Below are 20208 nucleotides of genomic sequence, written 5' to 3'. Positions count from 1 at the left end.
CTGACTGATATCCCTTGATAGCGCATCTGATAAGTGTATTCATCTGAATGTTGGATGAGGACAGGATTGGGTTGTGATGTTCCCTTTAGGTGAGTCTCACCATTTGGGAACACATGTGAAGATTGGAAAATAAATAAATAGTAATTCCCTTACCAATTGCAGGTAGGTAAATAAATGTATTCCTTCACATACTACAGTATACATATTAATCTTGGCTCAGTGGTAGCACACTTGCCTCTGAGTCGTAAGGTCATGAGTTCAAATCCCACTGCAGAGACTTGAGTACAGAATCTAGACTGAAATCTCAGTGCAGTACTGAGGGAGTACTGCATTGTCAGATGAGATGTTAAACCGAGACCCTATCTGCCCTTTAAGGTGAACGGTAAAGATCCCATGGCACTATTTGAAGAAAACCAGGGAGTTCTCCCAGTTTCCTGGCCAACATTTATCCCTCAAACAACATCAGTAAAGCAGATTATCTGGTTATTTATTTCATAGCTGTTTGTAGGACCTTGCTGTGCGCAAATTGGCTGCTGTGTTTGCTTACATTACAACAGTGACTGCACTTCAAAAGTATTTCATTGGTTGTTAAGTGATTTGGGACATCCAGAGGTCATGAAAGGTGTAATATACATACAAGTTCGTTCTTCTTTCTTTACATAAATAAATACATTTTGGCATGTAATATGAGGGAGTAGCTCTTTATTTTTACTGTCCATCTTTTAAAGCAAAGACCATGCAATATATAAAACTTTTGCAAAACATTTTAAATTCAGGTCTTATTCAGAACCTCTTTCCAAACTTGGATAATGTTGTAGTTCTCCCAGGATTTCTTACCTGTTTCATGAATAATCATTTTGAATACTGAGTATTAACAAATAAATTGTGTAAGTTTTTAGAGCTGGACCTAGAGCAATCATGGAAAATGAGGTGCGGGAGTGCTGGAGTCATGGGGGAGAGTGCTGGGAGGTGGGAGTACTCGTAGGTTTGGCTGTGGGGCTTGGGAGCACTGGAGGTGTGGGAGGGGACTGATACCTTGGAGTACTCAACAGGGTGAGAGCACCCTGGTGATTGGGAGAACGCAGAACTTTGGAAATCTAGGAGAACTGGGGAGGGGGTTCACTGGGGTCTGTTGGCATCGGGTGGTGGCCTTAATGGGGGTGCAAGAAGCACTGAGGGGGGGATGGGGTTATGAGCTCAAAGTGGCTAAGATAATTTCCAGGAGCACGGAGTTATGGTTGAGAGAGGCAGAACACCAGCACTTTAAAACATATTGCTGATTAAAATTCATGATATAATTTTCCTTTGGTTAAAAAAAAGTGTAATATACACACTAATTGATCACTGCTGACATTGCACATGGGAATCAAGACTGCGAGAGGGCGGGGGATATTCAGACCAGGGTGCACGGATGTAATTCAATCCCCATTTTAAAGTCATACTTAACCCGGATTTTGCGCTGAGTGGCAAACGAATGGTGCCTGCCGCTCGTTAGATTTAAACTTACCCACAAACTATCCACGGGCTTTTGGGCACCAACTTCCTGCAATAGTGAACTGCAAAAAGTGCAGCGTCCTCTCCCGGGCATCTGTAAGCTATGTCTGTCACCTCAACCTAACAGATTGAAGCATCCTTAACAAGCGTGAGAATCAGTAAGTGCAAGCTAGAACAGTAAATTTGATGTAAAATCAGTTAGAGAAAGTGAAATAAAGAGAGGGAAAGCAATATTGAATTAAAGGACAGAGATAAAAGAGACAGAAAGAAAAAGTAAAAAAATACATTTTAATTTTTTTTTAAATGTCCAACAACAATTGAAATTAGAAGGAATGAGACTCCACATTTTTAAAGTTAATTTTTAGTGCCAGAGAGGTTGTTTGGCAGACATTAAGACTTACCACGCTGCTAAAAGTTAGTTTAGACCTTTAAAAAACTGAGCATACCTTTTTCTGGAGAGAGTAGTTTGTTTCTAGTGGGGATTCAGCCGGCGAGCTGTCCTTCCAACACGGCTTTCGGAAGAGTAGGGCATCTGGTCGAGCAACTTCCGGATTTCCATGTTTGACTGCGCGTGTGCGCTTGCCGGAAGTTGCTCTTCCATTTGCCCTGAAATAACGGTGAGCGCTGTTAGCATCACCGTTATTTTAAGAGCAAATTCCGGCCCATTCTTATTTTTAGATACTACCTTAATTTGATATTATTTATCAAATAACAAACACTTAAGGCAATTTGGGAAACAGAGAAGTAGAGTTAGTTCGAGCACAGGAGTTTCTCTGTAGTACATGCCAAGGAGCTAGAAGAGCCAAAAATGAGATGCTACGGTGCCACCACTGTTGGGAAGCTGTAATTACAGCAAGACAAGTTACACTGATGGTTTCCATTCTATGTACAGAGAAAGGAATTTATAAGAAGGGGGAGAAAAAGACAAGAAGTGTAACAAAAATGTGACAACTGGAAGACCAGTGGCACAGCAGGAAGTGCATGCAGCTATGACTTATAAATCCTTAATTATTGTTAAATATTATGTTTGAAGAGCAACAATTTGAGAGGTTTGAAAATGTCACAGTGAGTGACCAATTAACAGCAAGCTCTTGAATACCATGTACAGTTATTAAGTAATCTATTGTCTATATACAGATTCTAGTAAATTGTAACCATTTACAGGCTGTTAAATCATTACCAGGTATAGAAAGAGAATAATAGGCATCACTTTGAAAAGGATTTACACAATCAATTCCAGTTAAGTGAATAACTGGTTTATACATGGGCTGCATTGCTCAACCCATGAGTCAAGACTTCCATAGAAATATATTTCCATTCCATTAACAGGTGCACTGAATATTTCAACAGCTGTTTTCCTTTCACCTTCAAGTTACAGAAAATGCCAGAATAACAATAACACTAGCAATCGTATGCTGCCAATGAATAGGGCACCTAAACTAATCATATATATGGCTCCTACAGACATAGCAATGATCGCCAAGATAGAACCTTTGAAAAGGTGTAGTTTCTATATTGTCACTGTTTGCCATATTATCACAATCATATTTCATTATTGACTAAGTTCTAAAATGTAGTATCTTTAATTTAATTCTGTTTAAACGCATTTTATAAATGGGAAACCTGACCAAAAACTATTGGACTTGATTTTTATACAACTGTTGGACTCAACAATACAATGCACTTGCATTATATTGCATTGCATTGTATCTTTTGTATAATTAACTATCTAATGGGTCCCAAATATTAATTGTATTTCTATAGTTTATTTAACAGGAATAGACAGGATTTCACAAAAATATTTTCTGTTGCATCATTTATTCATGATTTCAATTGTAGTGCAAGATTTTGTGAAATGTAAATGTTTCCAGAAATGTAATACAGATGATGGAGGCCATTTGGCTCATTTTAACTCATCCATCCAGAACATCAACAAATCTTATCTCCCCGCCATCCCCACCACACACACACACTCTCATTCATCATCTAATTGCATTTGAAATGAATCTAAGTTTTTCACCTCCACCCCCTACCTAGCAGACCATTGCTCGTGTTGATCAATCGTTACATGAAGACATTCTTCCTGATATCTGTCATAAGTTGTTCTTTCCCCAATTTTGACTTATTTCCCCTTGTCCGAGTATCCTGGCATACCTAGTAGTAATGCTCCAGATTAACCTACATATATCATTTAATATCTTTTATACTTCTATAAGGTCCCCTCTCAGCCACCTCCTTTCAAGGTTAAAAAGCCCCAACTTTTCCAGGTTTCTCTCATAACTCAATCCTTTGATGCTGTGGATCAACTTCCTGACATTTCTCTGCACTGCTTCCAAAGTTTGAATATTTTTCTTATTTTTGATGACCAAAACTATACACAGTGCTTGAGGTGCATTTTCACCAGGGCACTGTGCAGCTTTAACATGACACCCACCCACCGATCTAGCAAGATTATTCAGCATTCAATCCACTTTGTTTGTTTCTGCTCCATAGTGATTTGTCATTTTTAAGTACTGAATCTACAGCCATCCCCAGATCCTACTCCACTGTGCATTTCTGCACCATCCATAGTACATTTGTGACCCATTTTTCTTTCCAATGTGCAGCACCTTGCTTTTACCTGTTTTGAATTTCACCTGCTGCTGATTTGCCCATTTGCAAATTTTATCTCATTCCTTTTGTAGGCCCCTAGTTACTTCCTGCAACACAGCTGCTCCACCTGGTTTAGTAGTATATGAATTTTATCACTTTGCATTGGATTTTTGAATCTAAATTGTTAACCCTGATTAGAAACAGTATGCAGCACACCATCCAAAATGTTCACTTCCTCTCCTCAACATCATTCCTTTAACAAGTACCCGCCCCATCCATTTCATTTCTTCTACCAACTCTTTGTGCGCATCCAGGTTTTACTTTCAGTTTCAATAGCACACTTTTGTGAGGTACTTTATCAAAGACTTTTTGGAAATCTGAGTACACCACATAATATGCTTTTTCACTGTCCAATGGGTGTGACCTCTTCAAAAAGGTCAAGGTGGCTAGACATGCAGGATCTCCCCTTCTAAAACCATGTCATCTGTCACTTACTAGATTTCTCTCAAACAATTAGTCCTCAAGTTCGCTCCTGATAATTGATTTCATTATTTTACCTGACATTGATAGAAGACCATTGGATCTGTAGTTGCCCGGATTCGATTTGTCCTTTTCTTTGAATATGACTGCTATAGTAGCTTGTTTCCAACCTAGTGGGACTTTCCCAACGTTGAGTGAATCCCTTATGATGATCCTTTGTCTCTCCTGGCACCCTGGGAAAAATGAAAGAAGTTACAGAGCATGTGACTAAAACAACCTGAGCCGTAGACACAATAAAGTGTGTAGCCTAGGCAGAAAGGATCCATTATAGTGAATTGAATAGGTGTTTGATAGAAAATAATTCTGGTTTTCCAATTTCCATCCATTTACTTGGTACTCAGTTTTGTAGAGTTGACTTGTACTATTTTTAAAAAATTGTGAATAGAATATTTGTGGTGTGCCACTGGTGGATGAGGAGGAAAGAAAGTCTGAAACACCTGTGACCAAGGACACGATTTGTGTCCCAGTGGCACTGTGATCCTACAAAAACATAAGTGAGTGTGGGAATATTAGAAAATGTCTGCCTCCAAGTAGTTACCTTAAAATGTTAAATTCATACTCCCCCCTTTATGACAGGTAGGGTTGCTTTCTCATAAGAACACAAGAACTATTAGGAGCAGGAAAAGACAATATGGACCAACAAGCTTGCCTCTTTTTGGATGTTCTTACCCCCACCTTCTTGTCTTCTCATTCTTATTATTTGATCCTTCTTTTTCTCTTCAGAATTATCTATTGAACCCAATCATACTATTTGCCTCAATAGTCTGGTAATTTATTCAATAACTTTTATTACATTTTTGCGTCAAACAATTCTGCCTGAATTCTCTCTCTACTCCTAACTTTTGAATTATGAACCATTTGTCATTGTGAACAATTTGTATGGATCAAGTTTAGCAATCTCCTTCATAATGTGAATTCTATTAGGTCACCTCAGCAAAGTCTTCTTTTTTCCCCCAGTGAGAACAAGTTAGTCTCCTGAGATTTGATATTATCTTTGCTGCCTGCCACATTTCAGAATTTCTGACTATACTGCCAAAGTGGGTGGGGGAACCTTGGTGTAATATATGTTAAAACTGCTACTATTGAGCTAATCATAGCTCTCAGGTGGTTAAATGTACTGGACAGCAGTGCTGGGAGATGTAGATTAGCATTCAGACGGAGTGTCTAAATCAACAGACTGCAGACAATAAATGGTAGTTTAATATGCTACTGATCATTCACATTCATTGCTGCTGTGACAAATCTGTTCATTTGACCTCAGCAGGGGTCATTGCCAAGTTAGGCTGGTGGATTTCGCTCTTGGCAGACAGGTGGGAGTAGTCAGTTTGACTGAAAGCTGGCACAGGTCAGGCTGAGGAGAGAGAAAAAAATCGCAGTCTGCAGGGACAGAAGGTTCTGCCGTGGACTTAAGGACAAAATGCAAGAGTTCGATTTCTTAGAGCCAGTAGTTATATAGAAAGTAAGATCATTCTGAAAATATGAATAAGACAGTCCATCAATTTGAAATAGCGTGGCATTTTCTTCATGTATGGGAAGTGAAGTATAACTAAGTGGAATAAGTGAGTTTTGATTACAACTAGTGCTCTAAGTTCATTTGCTGTTTGTAAAAATAAAACAGTTTAACTATTTGAATCTGGCCTCATCTTACCAAGTGTTTTTGTGGACCACCTTTGGATAGATTGAAGAAGCACATGTGTGATTTATATATCACAAGGGGATGCTATTGTTACATCCCAGGGTTGCGCTGCTGTAACAAATAAATATAGGGAAGTGAGAGTCAACTTCCAGAAAAGTAAGATACTCAGACCATTGACCAAAGTGACTGACACCACTGAACTCAAGAAGGTATCTATGACAGATTTGAGTTTGTAACATTGCCCTATATTGCACCCTCTCAAGAACAATAATATTCTTCCTATAATATGGAATAACCAGTACTGCTCACAGTAATCCAGATGGATTCTAATCCAGTAATATCACCTCTTTTGATTTGGATTCTATCTGCTGATGCAACTCTACTTTGTTTGCCTTTTTCACTGCTGCCATGTACTAAGCTGCTGGTTTCAACAATTTTTCCATCTTAACCCCCTCAACTCCCACTCATAATCTGTAAACTTCCAAACCAATCCATTCAACATATCCTCCCGATTTTGGTTTCTTGCTCACTAGTTATTTTACAATTTTCTACATTATATGTGCCATCCATTGACCCAGTTTCCACAAAGATATTAATGGTTGTGAGTCTGGTTGCATTGCTTCACATTTTAATGTTATCTGCAAACTCCAATCTTGTTTTCAATACTTAATTTCATCTTATTTACAGACCTGGATATATCATAAATATTACAATTTCTCCGGCAATGTTGCTCATGGACAAAATTTGAAAACAAAAGTGAAACTGAATACAATTCAGCAGCTCCCACTTGTAAATCCTTTATTGAAAAATGCTTGTTAATCCAGTGCCGAGCTTCTCGAGAGGTTGTCTTCTCAGATTGCTCAAGCATGACTCGACACATCCAGTTTCACAGACTTCAGTAGTTGCCATATAAGTGTATAAGTCTTTCTTTAAATGTGATATCTTGCTGTCTCAAATCTGGTAGATGCTACTACAGTAAACCCTTCCTGTGGGTAGAAGGATGCAACGGTTGACAAATATATTTTTTCGATGCCTGCCCCAGCCTTCCCAATTGGTTGGGCTTTTGTTGTATCTCCCACCGTATTGGCGAATAGTATTTCAAAGTGTAAATTATCCTGATTATAAGAGTCTATGTTTTAAAAAGTTTAAACTTTCCTACATTCATACCTACTTTGGAGCTGTTCAAAAACAGAAAACACTGAAAGCGCTCAGCAGGTCAGGCAGCACCTGTGGAGAGAACAGACAAGAAGTTTCAGAGATGGAGCCTTCAGATTTCCAGCATCTGCAGTATTTTGCTTATATTGGAGCTGTTCAATTGTTTTAACTTACCTCTGTGTCCTGCTCTTGAGAAAATGAAGTGAGGGCCAGGGTTGGAATCATGTGGGAAGAATGATTTGATCAGGTGTGGTAGAATAAGTTTGCCTATGATTGAGCGGTTCAAAAGTGTGTGACAGCACCTGCTATACTCAAGAATTTTAATATATTGTAACTAGATTTAGGGGTTCTCAGCTAACATGAGTTGATTGAGTACTGTTCAAGGATGACTATCTGTCCAGTTCACCCTACAGGACTGTAGCTGAGCCTGATGCCTCAGGGGATTGAAATCTAGCTAGTGTTCCTCAATGATATCATGTGTTGCTTTGGTGCTGCATCATACTACCCCAAGCTGATTTTAGAAAGTTACCCTTATTTTAGTTGCAACTTTGTCTTAAAAAAAAAACTGCTGTCATCTTTTGATTCTATTCCCACCTTGATGGTTTGATCACTGATAATGAAGAATGCGGCTGTCAAGGTGCAGACTGGGTTATTAAAAACCTGGTGAAAAATTATCCCAGAATAACTGTAGAGCATTCCAGCCTACACTTCCAATTTTTTTCCAGAATTACCCCAATCCCTTCTGAAGGTTGTGTGCAATGAGGGTATGCAATCTGAAAGAAGTTGGTAATGTTAAGTAGAATCATCCATTTAAAAAATGGATAGATAGAAAGAAAGAACTTGTATTTATACAGCGCCTTTCATGATCTCCGGACGTCCCAAAGTGCTTCGCAGCCAATGAAGTACTTTTGAAACGTATTTACTGTTATAATGTAGGAAAAAGTGGCAGCCAAGGTCCCACAAATAGCAATGAGGCAAATGACCAGACAATCTGTTTTTTGGTTTTGTTGATGGAGGGATAAATATTGGCCAGGACACCAGGAGAACTCGCCTGCCCTTCTTCAAATAGTGCCATGGGATTTTTTAAGTCTACCTGAGAAGGCTTGGTTTAATGAATTATCCAAAAGCACCTCTGACAGTGTAGCACTTTCTCTGTACTGCACTTGTGGCAGCCTATGTTATGTACTCATGTCTCTGGAGTGGTGGGGCTTGAACCCATGAGAGGCTACCACTGAGCCAAAGCTGACACCTGATAGATTGCATGATGAGTGGAGGAAGGCATTGATACAGACAATCACCCGAGTGTGAAGGGGACAAAGCTCTTGGGAACTTTTGAGTCGCAATGGTAAGTCCCTATCTCTTGATCAACTCCATGCCTTTTGATAGCTTTCTTTTAGTTCTTTAATGACAGTTTTTTCAGGACTTTATAGAAGTCCAACCAACAACAAACTTTGATGACTTATCCTTTAGTTCTTTTTCCTCTATTGACAATCAGAATATTTTCTTAATGGTGAGAGACTAGGAGCTGTGGAGGAGCAAAGGGATTTAGATGTTCATGTACTGATCACTAAGAACTAGTGCACAGGTACAAAAAGAATCAAAAAGGTTAATGGCGTGTCGGATTTTATCTCACGGGGGTTGGAATTCAAAAGTGAGGGTGAGGAGCACCTCCTCATAGCTGGTTACAGAGCGCCATTAGCGGAGCACTGGGAACAGGTAGTTTTATTTCCCTCTTCCCAGATTGTGTATGGGCTAGAAAAAAATAGGAGAGGAGAAAGGAGAGAATTTATTTTTTAAACTTACTCCAAAAAAGTGGAAACATTCAACAAATGTTGGAACAGAATAAAAAGTGGTGTTGCCACTCCTCTGGTCTTTTGTGATATCAACAGCCTTGTTTTTAAAATAGAACTATATTTTCCACTTACTTTAATCTTCATATAGACTGAAGCAATCAAATTGGCAAAGGTAGTTTGGAGGACGAGTTCATGGAATGCATTCGAGACAGTTTCCTAGAACAATACATCATGGAACCAACCAGGAAACAGGCTACTTTAGATCTTGTCTTCTGTAATGAGACAGGGTTAATTTCATAGTAAGGGATCCTCTGGGAAAGAGTGATCATAATATGATAATGAATTTCACATTGAGTGACATACTTAAGTCCAAAACTACAGTCCTAAACTTAAATAAAGCCAATTACATAGGTATGAGGGGCGAGTCGGCTAAGGTAGATTGAGAAGTTAGATTCAAAGCTATGATGGTAGATAAGCAATGGTGAACATTTAAAGAAATATTTCATAATTCTCAACAAATATACATTCCATTGAGAAAAAGAAACTCCACGGGAAAAGTGATCCATCTGTGGCTAACTAAAGAAATTAGAAATAGTATTAGATTAAAATAAGAGGCTTACAATGTTGCCAAGAAGAGTAATGAGCCTGAGGATTGAGAGAGTTTTAGAAACGCGCAAAGGATTACCAAAAAATTGATAAAGAGGGAGAAAATGGAATATGAGAGTAAACTGGCAAGAAATATAAAAGCAGGTTGTAAGAGCTTTTACAAGGAAGAGAGTAGCGAAAGTAAATTTGGGTCCCTTAGAGACAGAGACAGGAGAAATTAGGAAATGGCAAAGATGTTAAACAAATATTTTGTATCTGTCTTCACAGTAGAAGAAACAAAAAACATACCAGAAATAATGGGGAACCAAGGGTCTAATGAGAGTGAGGAAATTAAAGTAATTAAGATTAGTAAAGAAAAAGTTCTGGAGAAATTAATGGGATTATTAATTTCAATTAGGAAGTCAAATGGTATGATGGCCTTTATTGCAAGGGGGTTGGAATACAAGAGTAAGTCTTGCTGCAATTGTATAGGACTTTGGTGAGACCACACCTGGAGTACTGTGTACAGTTTTGGTCTCCTTACCTAGAAAGGACATACTTGTCTTCGAGGCGGTGCAACGAAGGTTCACTAAGTTGATTTCTGGGATGAGAGGGTTGTCCTATGAGGAGAGATTGAGTAGAATGGGCCTATACTCTCTGGAGTTTAGAAGAATGAGGGGTGATCTCATTGAAACACATCAGATTCTGAGGGGGCTTGATAGGGTAGATGTTGAGAGGCTGTTTCCCCTGGATGGAGAGTCTAGAAATAGGGGGCATGGACTCAGGATAAGGGGTTGGCCATTTAGGACTGAGATGAGGAGAAATTTCTTCACTCAGAGGGTTGTGAATCTTTTTAATTCTCTACCTCAGAGGATGCTTAGTCATTGAATATATTCAAGGCTGAGAGCGATAGATTTTTGGACTCTAAGGGAATCAAGGGATATGGGGATCGGGCGGGAAAGTTTAGTTCAGGTCGAAAATCAGCCATGATCTTATTAAATGGTGGAGCAGGCTCGAGGGGGTCGTATGGCCTGCTCCTGCTCCTGTTTCTTATGTTTTGTGTCTTATAATGCAGAAACATTACTTATTAGGGGTTTCAATTTAAAATTTTCGTCAGCAGCAAAATAAAATCAGAAGTTGAAGTCTGTAACCTTGATCTTCCCCATTCCTGCCCTCACCGGGTTTAGTTTTGGGCTTGTAATTAATATAAATATATAATATCTAAGCAGTAAGTTCAGACAGCATCGTGCAAGAAACGAGACAAGCTCCTGCGGTGAGGTTTGAACGGCTGGCCCTCCCAGCCTGCAGGGGGCAGTGTGAGCGGGATGTCGGTGAGGAAGTGACGGGCGGCCACTCTTTTGCCTCACCCCAGTATCTACCTTGTGCTTTCGGAGGTGGCGGCCATTGTTGGTCGTCAGCCGTTGAGAGGTTTGAGAGAGGGTGAGGGAGAGAAAAAGGAAGTAAGTGTGTGTGTGCGCGACCGTCCGAGAGCGTGTGAGCCGGGGTGGGCTCCCGGAGAGCCAGCGAGAGGCCGAGAGGCCGGTCGGTCGGCCGGCCGGGCGGGAGGGAGGGAGGGAGATGCGCGGGTCACGGGTAAGGTTGTTGCGCGGCTCCTGTGTTTTTTTTTTGGAGGGCCGATTGCCTTCTGAGGGAGCCGAGGCTTCGGGGAGCGCGGCCACCCGGCCCCCGCTCTCATGTTTATAAACACCCGCCATGTCAGTGTATTAAATCATTTATTAAAGGTTATAAAATGTGACCGTGACTTCCCCCCCCCCCACCCCACCCCGGGCTTCCTCAGAGGGGGAATCGAACCCCCCGCCCCTTCGTCTCAAAATTACACTTGGAATTCTGACAGCGATCATTTTAATATGAAAGTGAAATGGGATCAGGACATGTGTTTTATTGACTTGCATTAACTTGACTCGGACTGTGGGGGTGGGGGTGCAGGGAAAGCTTCATGTACAAGTATTGTTTTGTTGCTTTATTTGGATTTATTATAAAACAAAAAATAAAATGTTTATTTTTGTCTAAATGCAGGGCTTAAAAAGTCGTCTGGCAGTTGCCTATTTGTTTAAGTGGAGATCATTTATTTTGTCATGGTCAACCTGAACTGAGTTCCTTTTTGAAGAAGTAATAATTTAAAAATGTCGGTGGTGGGTGTTTTTTTCCTCTGGGGTGTTGGGGAAGTGTTAGTGATGTGTGTTCAAAATACTTCTTGGGAAGGGCTTGGGTTTGTATATGTTTCATCAAAGGTAAATGATGAAATACGTTGTTACATGCAACTTAATTAGAACAATTTTTTTTTTAAAGTTTCAAATAAATGGTTAGTTTGGATTTATCATCATCTTGCTACGGTGATATGGCTCATTTTCTGTCCAATTCTCATGGTTTTGTAGGTAGCCGCATTGACTTAAGTACTGTGTTCAAATACAGTACTGAAAACTATGACCATCAAAGTACTGTGTTCAAATACAGTACTGAAAACTATGACCATCAAAGTACTGTGTTCAAATACAGTACTGAAAACTGACCATCAAAGTACTGTGTTCAAATACAGTACTGAAAACTATGACCATCAAAGTACTGTGTTCAAATACAGTACTGAAAACTATGACCATCAAAGTAGTGTTCAAATACAGTACTGAAAACTATGACCATCAAAGTACTGTGTTCAAATACAGTACTGAAAACTATGACCATCAAAGTACTGTGTTCAAATACAGTACTGAAAACTGACCATCAAAGTACTGTGTTCAAATACAGTACTGAAAACTGACCATCAAAGTACTGTGTTCAAATACAGTACTGAAAACTATGACCATCAAAGTACTGTGTTCAAATACAGTACTGAAAACTGACCATCAAAGTACTGTGTTCAAATACAGTACTGAAAACTATGACCATCAAAGTACTGTGTTCAAATACAGTACTGAAAACTGACCATCAAAGTACTGTATTCAAATACAGTACTGAAAACTATGACCATCAAAGTACTGTGTTCAAATACAGTACTGAAAACTGACCATCAAAGTACTGTGTTCAACTACAGTACTGAAAACTGACCATCAAAGTACTGTGTTCAAATACAGTACTGAAAACTGACCATCAAAGTACTGTGTTCAAATACAGTACTGAAAACTATGACCATCAAAGTACTGTGTTCAAATACAGTACTGAAAACTGACCATCAAAGTACTGTGTTCAAATACAGTACTGAAAACTAGGGAGTCACTTACAGTTCCAAAATAGTTGCAGAATTTTAAGTTTTGCAATTCTCTTACTGCAACTACACATGACTGTTGGGATCATTTTTTTTTAACTTGCAAAGATTGTTACTTTTTCAGAGCAATGAACAGGATCAGTTTTAGTCCATGGTCATTTACAGGAGCTGCTTCTCTCTCTCTCTCTCCCCACCATCCCCTTTCACTTATTCATGAATTTGTTTGATATTTTACTTCATTTTGAAGGATTCATGCATAGCAGGTAGACTTTCTCAGTCCAAAAAAATACAAAGATGTCTGAACATGGCAACAATTTTTAACTTTTATCAGTAAACCTTGAAGTCTGGACATATTGAAGGTTTTTTCCCACATGTTTTGGCAACTGTCTACTCCTTGCTGAAGACATTGATTCTTAAATGGGTACATTTCCATGGGTATCAGCAGTCTTCTGGTACCACACACAGTTGGCCATTCTTCATTTGATGCTATGTAAGGCTATTTTACTATGGCGGACATCACAACCAAGCCTGATTCTGTACCCATTTGATTACGGTTTACTGATTTCTCCCTTCTCTTCTCCTTTTGGAGTTGAGTATATTAACACAGGTTCCAAGCAGCCTTCTGATACCTTCTCCAAGTGGAGATTTTATATATGTGAGCCTAGTTTGTGACTGTCAGTAGGTTACTTGCATGGGTATTTCAGCTGAGCTCAATTCTATCTTTGTCACTGTGCATTTATAGTAGGGTTCCTTGGATAACTATCAGGAGTATGAACCCTTGTGGATATTTATTTTCTTCTTCTCTATCCCAGGGACACAAATATTGCAGTGCCCCTCACAGCTGAAGTAGACCAAGGATCAAGCCTCTGGCATCTTCCTCATCTGTATGGCTCAGTACCACACGTCAGGTTCCATGTGTACGCTGACAACACCCAGCTCTACCTGACCACCACCTCTCTCGACCCCGCCACTGCCTTCTTATTTGCCACGCTGCTTTCCGACATCCAGTATTGGGTGAGCAGAAAATTCCTCCAATTATCCTCGGTCCATGCCACAAACTCTGTTCCCTAGCCACTGACTCCGTCCCTCTCCCTGGCCACTGTCTGAGGCTGAACCAGATTGTTCGCAACCTTGACGTCCTGTTTGACTCTGTGCTGAGCTTCCGACCCCATATCACCAAGAACGCCTACTTCCACCCCCTTAACATCACCTGCCTCTGCCCCGACTTCAGCTTATCTGCTGCTGAAACTTTCATCCATGCCTTTGTTACCTGTAGACTCGACTTTTCCAATGCTGTCCTGGCCGGCCTCCCACCTTGCACCCTCCGTAAACTTGAGCCCATCCAAAACTCTGCTGCCCTTATCCTAACTCTCACCAAATCCTGCTCACCCATCACCCTTGCTGACGGTCCTTGCTGACCTACATTGGCTCTCAGTCCAGCAATGACTCAATTTTAAAATTCTTATCTTTATTTTCAAATCCCCCCGTGACCTCGCCCCTCCCTATCTCTGTAACCTCCTCCAGCCATACGACCCTCCAAGATCTCTGCGCTCATCCAATTCTGGCCTCTTGCCCATCCAAGATTTTCTTCACTCCACCATTGGCGACTGTGCTTCAGCTGCCTGGGCCCTAAGCTCTGGCATTCCCTCCCTATACATCTCCGACTCTCTACCTCTTTCTCTTAAGACGCTCCTTAAAACCTACCTCTTTGACCAAGCTTTTGGTCCCCTGTCCTAATATCTCCTTATGTGGCTCGGTGTCAAATTTTGTTTTATAATCGCTCCTGTGAAGCATCTTGGGAAGTTTTACTACTGATACTCTTTAGTTTAGAAGAATGAGAGGTGATCTCATTATAACATATAAGATTCTAAGAGGACTTGACAGGGTGGATGCTGAGAGGATATTTCCCCTGGCTGGAGAATCTAGAACTAGGGGACATAGTCTCAGGATAAGGGGTTAAACATTTAGGACTGAGATGAGGAGGAATTTCTTCACTCAAGAGGGTTGTGAATATTTGGAATTCTCTATCCCAGAGTGCTGTGGATGCTCAGTTATTGAGTATATTCAAGGCTGAGCTCAATAGATTTTTAGACACTAAGGGAATCAAGGGATATGGAGATCGGGCGGGAAAGTGGAGTTGTGGTCGACGATCAGCCATGTTCTTACTGAATGGTGGAGCAGGCTCCAGGGGCCATATGGCCTACTCCTTTTTCTTATGTAATATGTTAATGGTGCGATATAAAAGCAAGTTGTTGCATTTACCTCCAGAACTAACAACAACTTGCATTTATATTGTGTGTTTAATATATAGAAATATCCTAAAGCATTTCACAAATAGCCAGAAAGAGTGAGGTTAGGAAAGCTTGGATCAAAGAGGTGGGTTTTGACAAGGTTTTAAAAATGGTAAGAGTCTGAGAGTTTGGCGAGTGAGTTTGAGAGTAGGACAGAGGAGACTGAAGGCTATGCAACCAGTAGTGGTGTGAGGGGAGGATGGATGCAGAGCGGGCCGAAGTTGGAGGATCAGAACTTGTAGGTAGGATGGGGCAAGGCTGTAGAGGGATCTGTAGTGGATAAAGATTTTAAATTTGATGCACTGGGGAAATGGGGTGCCAAAGTAGGTCTGAATGGACAGGACTGTTAGATGAGTGAGACTCAGTCTGAGGTAGGATCCATGTACAGATTTGGATAAGTTGGGATTCATGGAGGAATGGAGCAGCAAGGAGCATATGAGGATAGTAAAATCTGGCATGCAGAGAGCTGGAGGTGGGCAATGTTGTGGAAAGAAAGTGTTGGTGATGATATGGGGGATAAGAATTGCTGTAAGTGCATTCTCGTGCAGAATGGGGCAGCATTCCGTAATAAGGAGTGCATTCCTTATTACGTGGCCACAAAGAAGGCCCCAAATTCATGTCCCTCCCTTAATTAAAATAGTAGGAAGGAAGATATCCAGGTAAGCTGCCTGACACGGGTGGGCAGAGGTAGCAGAGCACAAGAGTGCCAGAAGCATCTCCCCCCCGCCCCCCCCCCCAGGACATAGCTGCAATGCCGAAAAAAATGTAATTACGACACGAGGATAGCTAAGGTAAGCCTCCTAACATTTTTTTTTCTCTCTGCTTAGCTTTACACTACCATTTGCCCCAGCGCACTCAACCTTTTCCTCTCCCGATTCCCAGTACTTCCTCCAAACACTACAATACATTTACTCCACCTCCTACTGCAGAACACTGCATCTGCTACTCTCCTCACAATTACTTCCCTCACCTTCTCTCACCTCTGCAATCTTTCACACGCCAGCAGCATTATTCTACTCTGACATGCACATCCTCAAAAGTTCTCGCTACTCTAACACTGACACCTTTCTTTCGTGCAGGGCAAGGCCCACACAATAACAGGGAGCAGGCAGCCACATGAGTAGACCCACGATTCATCCATATGCCCACTTGAAAAGTGGGCGGGGGAGCATCAGGACCATAGCACCTGGCGAGGCTGGAGAAGTCCTGCGGTGTTCTAAACCATCTTTACCTCCTTCCTTTGTCACTTAATTGTCATCCTTACACAAAATACATGACAAATTGCTGCTGTTTTCAGAAGCCAACTATCTATCGCCAACCTATGCCACTAAATGGTAACTCTTGCTTCTTTTTTCCATTTGAGCTCCAGAAGCACCAATCAGCCCTCAGGAGGCAGAAGAAGAATAAGAGGGTAGCACTGCACAACAGGAGCCGACACTCAACTGTACACTTGCAGATACCAGCTCAGAGAGTTGGCACCGTGTGTCGTTCAGAGGGAAAGCTAGAGAGATCTGCACGAAGAGATGCACCAGCTTGAGTGCACAGGAGCGAGGGCAGGGTTAGAATGGCCCAAGAAGCAGTTCGCCGGAGTAAGAGTTCGCATCCTAGCCGTGCTGTGCAGGGTACATATGAGCACACTGAGGGCCCACAATACATAAGAAGACTAATGATAATCCACAGGGACCTAAGTGTGCTAGACTGCCTGCCAGCAAGCTTGCGCACAGTGTCGAAGGGCGTGGAGGAGTCAAGCTTCAAGTGTGTGCTGTTTTTGCGCATGGCGTGGATTGGGGCTACAAGAGCCTCCTAGCACACCTGAACTCTGTTCCTGTGCAGAACAGTGGCGCATTCCCGAGAGGCATTGGCTCCATGGGAGAGGCATCTGCTGTCCTCCCTCAGGGTGACAGCACTCCTGCTCCTCTGCCATCCTCTCAAGCAGTGCCCTTTGTGCCAGACTGCCCCGGCCGAAACAGAGTCCTGACAGTCGGCAACCAGGTCATCAAATGGCTAAAGCTCCTTGGTTGCGCACCACGGCCATCTCAAGTGCCCTCAGCAGAAGTTCAGCAATCTTACACCTCCCAAGCTGTAGCCACTAGGTAACTACCTCGGGAGCATTAGAATAGGTAAAAGAGCACACAAGAGTTGTCCAGACAGCGGAACCGTTGTTAGTGGTCTACCAAATCAGAACACTTGTTGCTGCATGGCTCTCATAATATCGAAGCCTGTGCCCGAGTTCCTGACAGGAGTCATGAGCTAGCTGATGAGGGGATAGCCCTTGTCGCCCAGCAGCCAGCTTGCTACCCGATGGTCTGGGTGGAAGAGAGAGGGCATTGAGGACTGGTGCAGTACGAAAGCGTTGTGACTACTACCAGGAAAATGGGCACAAACCTGCATGAGTCGCTGCCTGAACATTGAACGAATGGAAGCCCTTCCTGAGAAACAGCTTGTTCGTAATGGGGAGCATGCGGGACTATGTGCATGCAGCCTATGGTGCCCTGAACCTGTGGAAATCCAGCAATGCAGGCAAATCCCAATGCTGTTCCTGTTTATCAGCCTCCATGGGGAAGGTAATGAGCTGTTGACGCCTCACAGTGTATCAAGGAACTGCTGGATGGCTCTGCACAGCAAACTGACTGAATTTGCAGATGTCACCAGAAGCGGTTTGGAAGGAGCCAGAGGTATAAAAATTTAGAGCTGCAATGACCTTCACTCCCACATACAGTGCAGTGCATGTCCTGGTGTTGGGCTCCAATTCTTACTGCAACAGGTGGCACAGTTAAGTGACTGTCTCCCTGTTGAAATGTAACCGCCGTACACACTGCTCCTCTGTGAGGTTCAATATTGATGTTCTGTTCCTGAATAGCCACGTGCTATAGTGCCTCCTGCGCCCTTGCCTCCTTCACCCCCTTCGTGGAGCCTATGCAAGTCTTTCTTGCCTTCCTTGCTGCTGCTTCTTCTGATTTGGGAGCCTTAATGGTAAGCCTAGCAGAATTTCCATGTTGAGTAATTCAGAACAGGCAAATCCTGTGAAACAGTTTTTGCCCACCACAATCTCATTATGCAAAAGTATTAAACAGAGAAACAATTGCCAAAACAGCCAAAAACCTGGCCCAGAAGCACCCCAGCAACCTAAAACGACTAACCAGAGTCTTACCTTGATATAGGTGAGGATCCCTTTAAATACTGCTGGTGAAAGCTGCTTACCGATTGTTCCAGCCATGATTTGCTGGGAGAGTTAAGGAAGTGACATTTCAGGCGTGCACTGACAACAATTTAACAAAAGGGCCCTGATTACTATATTTTAATGATACCTGCATTTGTTGCAGGTGGATGCCCATCGCACGCCCGGACCAATGTGGTGTCGCGTGCACTTCCAGCGGTTTTCCGGTGCGGAACATCACGCTGCTGCATTGGACTTTGTTGCGCCCATTTCAGACCCCGAAAGCGTACGAGGCGCAATTGGTTGTGGAATTTAAAGCTCAGCTCATAGGCAAACAGGTCAACAAGATTGTGAATGTTTTGGGTCAGCTTGAGAGTGGCTGGGGTAGGGGATCTATCTGGTCATTGGCAAGGAGTGAAGTTTCTGGCAGGGACCAATATTGAGCTGGAAAAAGTTGTGACTTGTACAGGACATGATGTCAGATAAGTAATTTAGCAGCAAGAGAAGTGGTATAGTGTTAGAGGTGGGTATCTTCAGCATGAAAGCTGATTCCTGGGAGCCATGGGGTAGCATTAACTGACTTTAAGGAAAAGGGTCAAGAGCTCCCTTGATGTCATAGAGACCAGGGGGATGTTCGATCATTGTCAGGAATAAGATAGCAGGTATCTGCCAGATTAACAATTAGGGGTATTACAGTTAACCTCAGTGCTCTTAGATTAGGTAGGAGCAAAGATCGCCACTCCTAATCACACTCCAGTGACTCCTGGAATGGTGCATGTGTGGACAAGATTGAATTCGGCTGTCTTGCCGTCTATGATCAAATAGCTTGCTAACATTTACTGTCATGGCTCACATATGAATCGTGACCACTCGGTTGAGAAACTGTAGGGTGCCCATGAAACTATGTCATATCAAGGAGTCACTGGCTTCAGAAAGGAGCAGAGAAAATTGCTGAAGAAAAATATATATTTTTAAGTCAAGCTCCCAAACATTTGTTTAATAGGACATAACTCCAGTGTCTGGTTCCTTGCACTAATTCAGTTGTATCTCTTTGTGTCCATAAGTAAAAACATGTTTCACAGGGGATGTACTCTGTGTGCCTGATAGCCGCCTTGTGTCACCATGTTCACTTTTTGCTACAGTAGGACATCTTGCTGATTGCTACTGCTGGCTGAATTCATGGGAAGCTAGAAGTAGCCATGTTATTTAGTAGTCTGCTGAAAGAAAACACCTAACTCCTAAGGGCTGATTTGAACGAGGGACAGGAATCAAGGGTGCGGGGGCTGAAGAGCAGGGAATGATCCAACTCCCCCAACCCCCCCCCCCACAAAAGCATGAGGCCCAGAAGTTTTTATCCCCTGGGCCTCTTTTGCAGTCTCTGCCTCTGACTCCCACCCGAAGAATTTTCTGTATCTCTACCATCTTGAAAGCTGCAATAGTCATAGAGTTAGAGAGTCATAAAGTTATACAGCACGGATAGAGGCCCTTCGGCCCATCGTGTCCGCGCCGGCCATCAGCCCTGTCTACTCTAATCCCATATTCCAGCATTTGGTCCGTAGCCTTGTATGCTATGGCATTTCAAGTGCTCATCCAAATGCTTCTTGAATGTTGTGAGGGTTCCTGCCTCCACAACCCTTTCAGACAGTGAGTTCCAGACTCCAACCACCCTCTGGGTGAAAAAGTTCTTTCTCAAATCCCCTCTAAACCTCCCACCTTTTACCTTGAATCTATGTCCCCTTGTTATA

General features: G+C 42.1%; 1 protein-coding gene across 6 annotated transcripts in view; it reads left to right on the top strand.

Moving 5' to 3' along the window:
* Positions 1-11150: 11150 nt before the first annotated feature.
* The window catches only part of srsf5a (serine and arginine rich splicing factor 5a), a 43052-nt gene continuing 33994 nt past the window's right edge, over positions 11151-20208 (top strand). For 3 of the 6 annotated variants that reach the window (XM_067991297.1, XM_067991294.1, XM_067991295.1), the window contains exon 1: positions 11153-11255. The gene's annotated coding sequence lies outside the window, so the exon portion shown is untranslated. Of the gene's footprint in view, positions 11256-20208 lie in introns of all 6 variants that reach the window. The other 3 variants (XR_010964170.1, XM_067991298.1, XM_067991296.1) reach the window with 2 other exon arrangements.

The sequence above is a fragment of the Heptranchias perlo genome, chromosome 10 (genome assembly GCF_035084215.1).
Source record: "Heptranchias perlo isolate sHepPer1 chromosome 10, sHepPer1.hap1, whole genome shotgun sequence".
Lineage (NCBI taxonomy): Eukaryota > Metazoa > Chordata > Chondrichthyes > Hexanchiformes > Hexanchidae > Heptranchias > Heptranchias perlo.
Note: the sequence above shows the minus strand (reverse complement) of the source record. Positions and strands in the feature narration are given on the sequence as shown.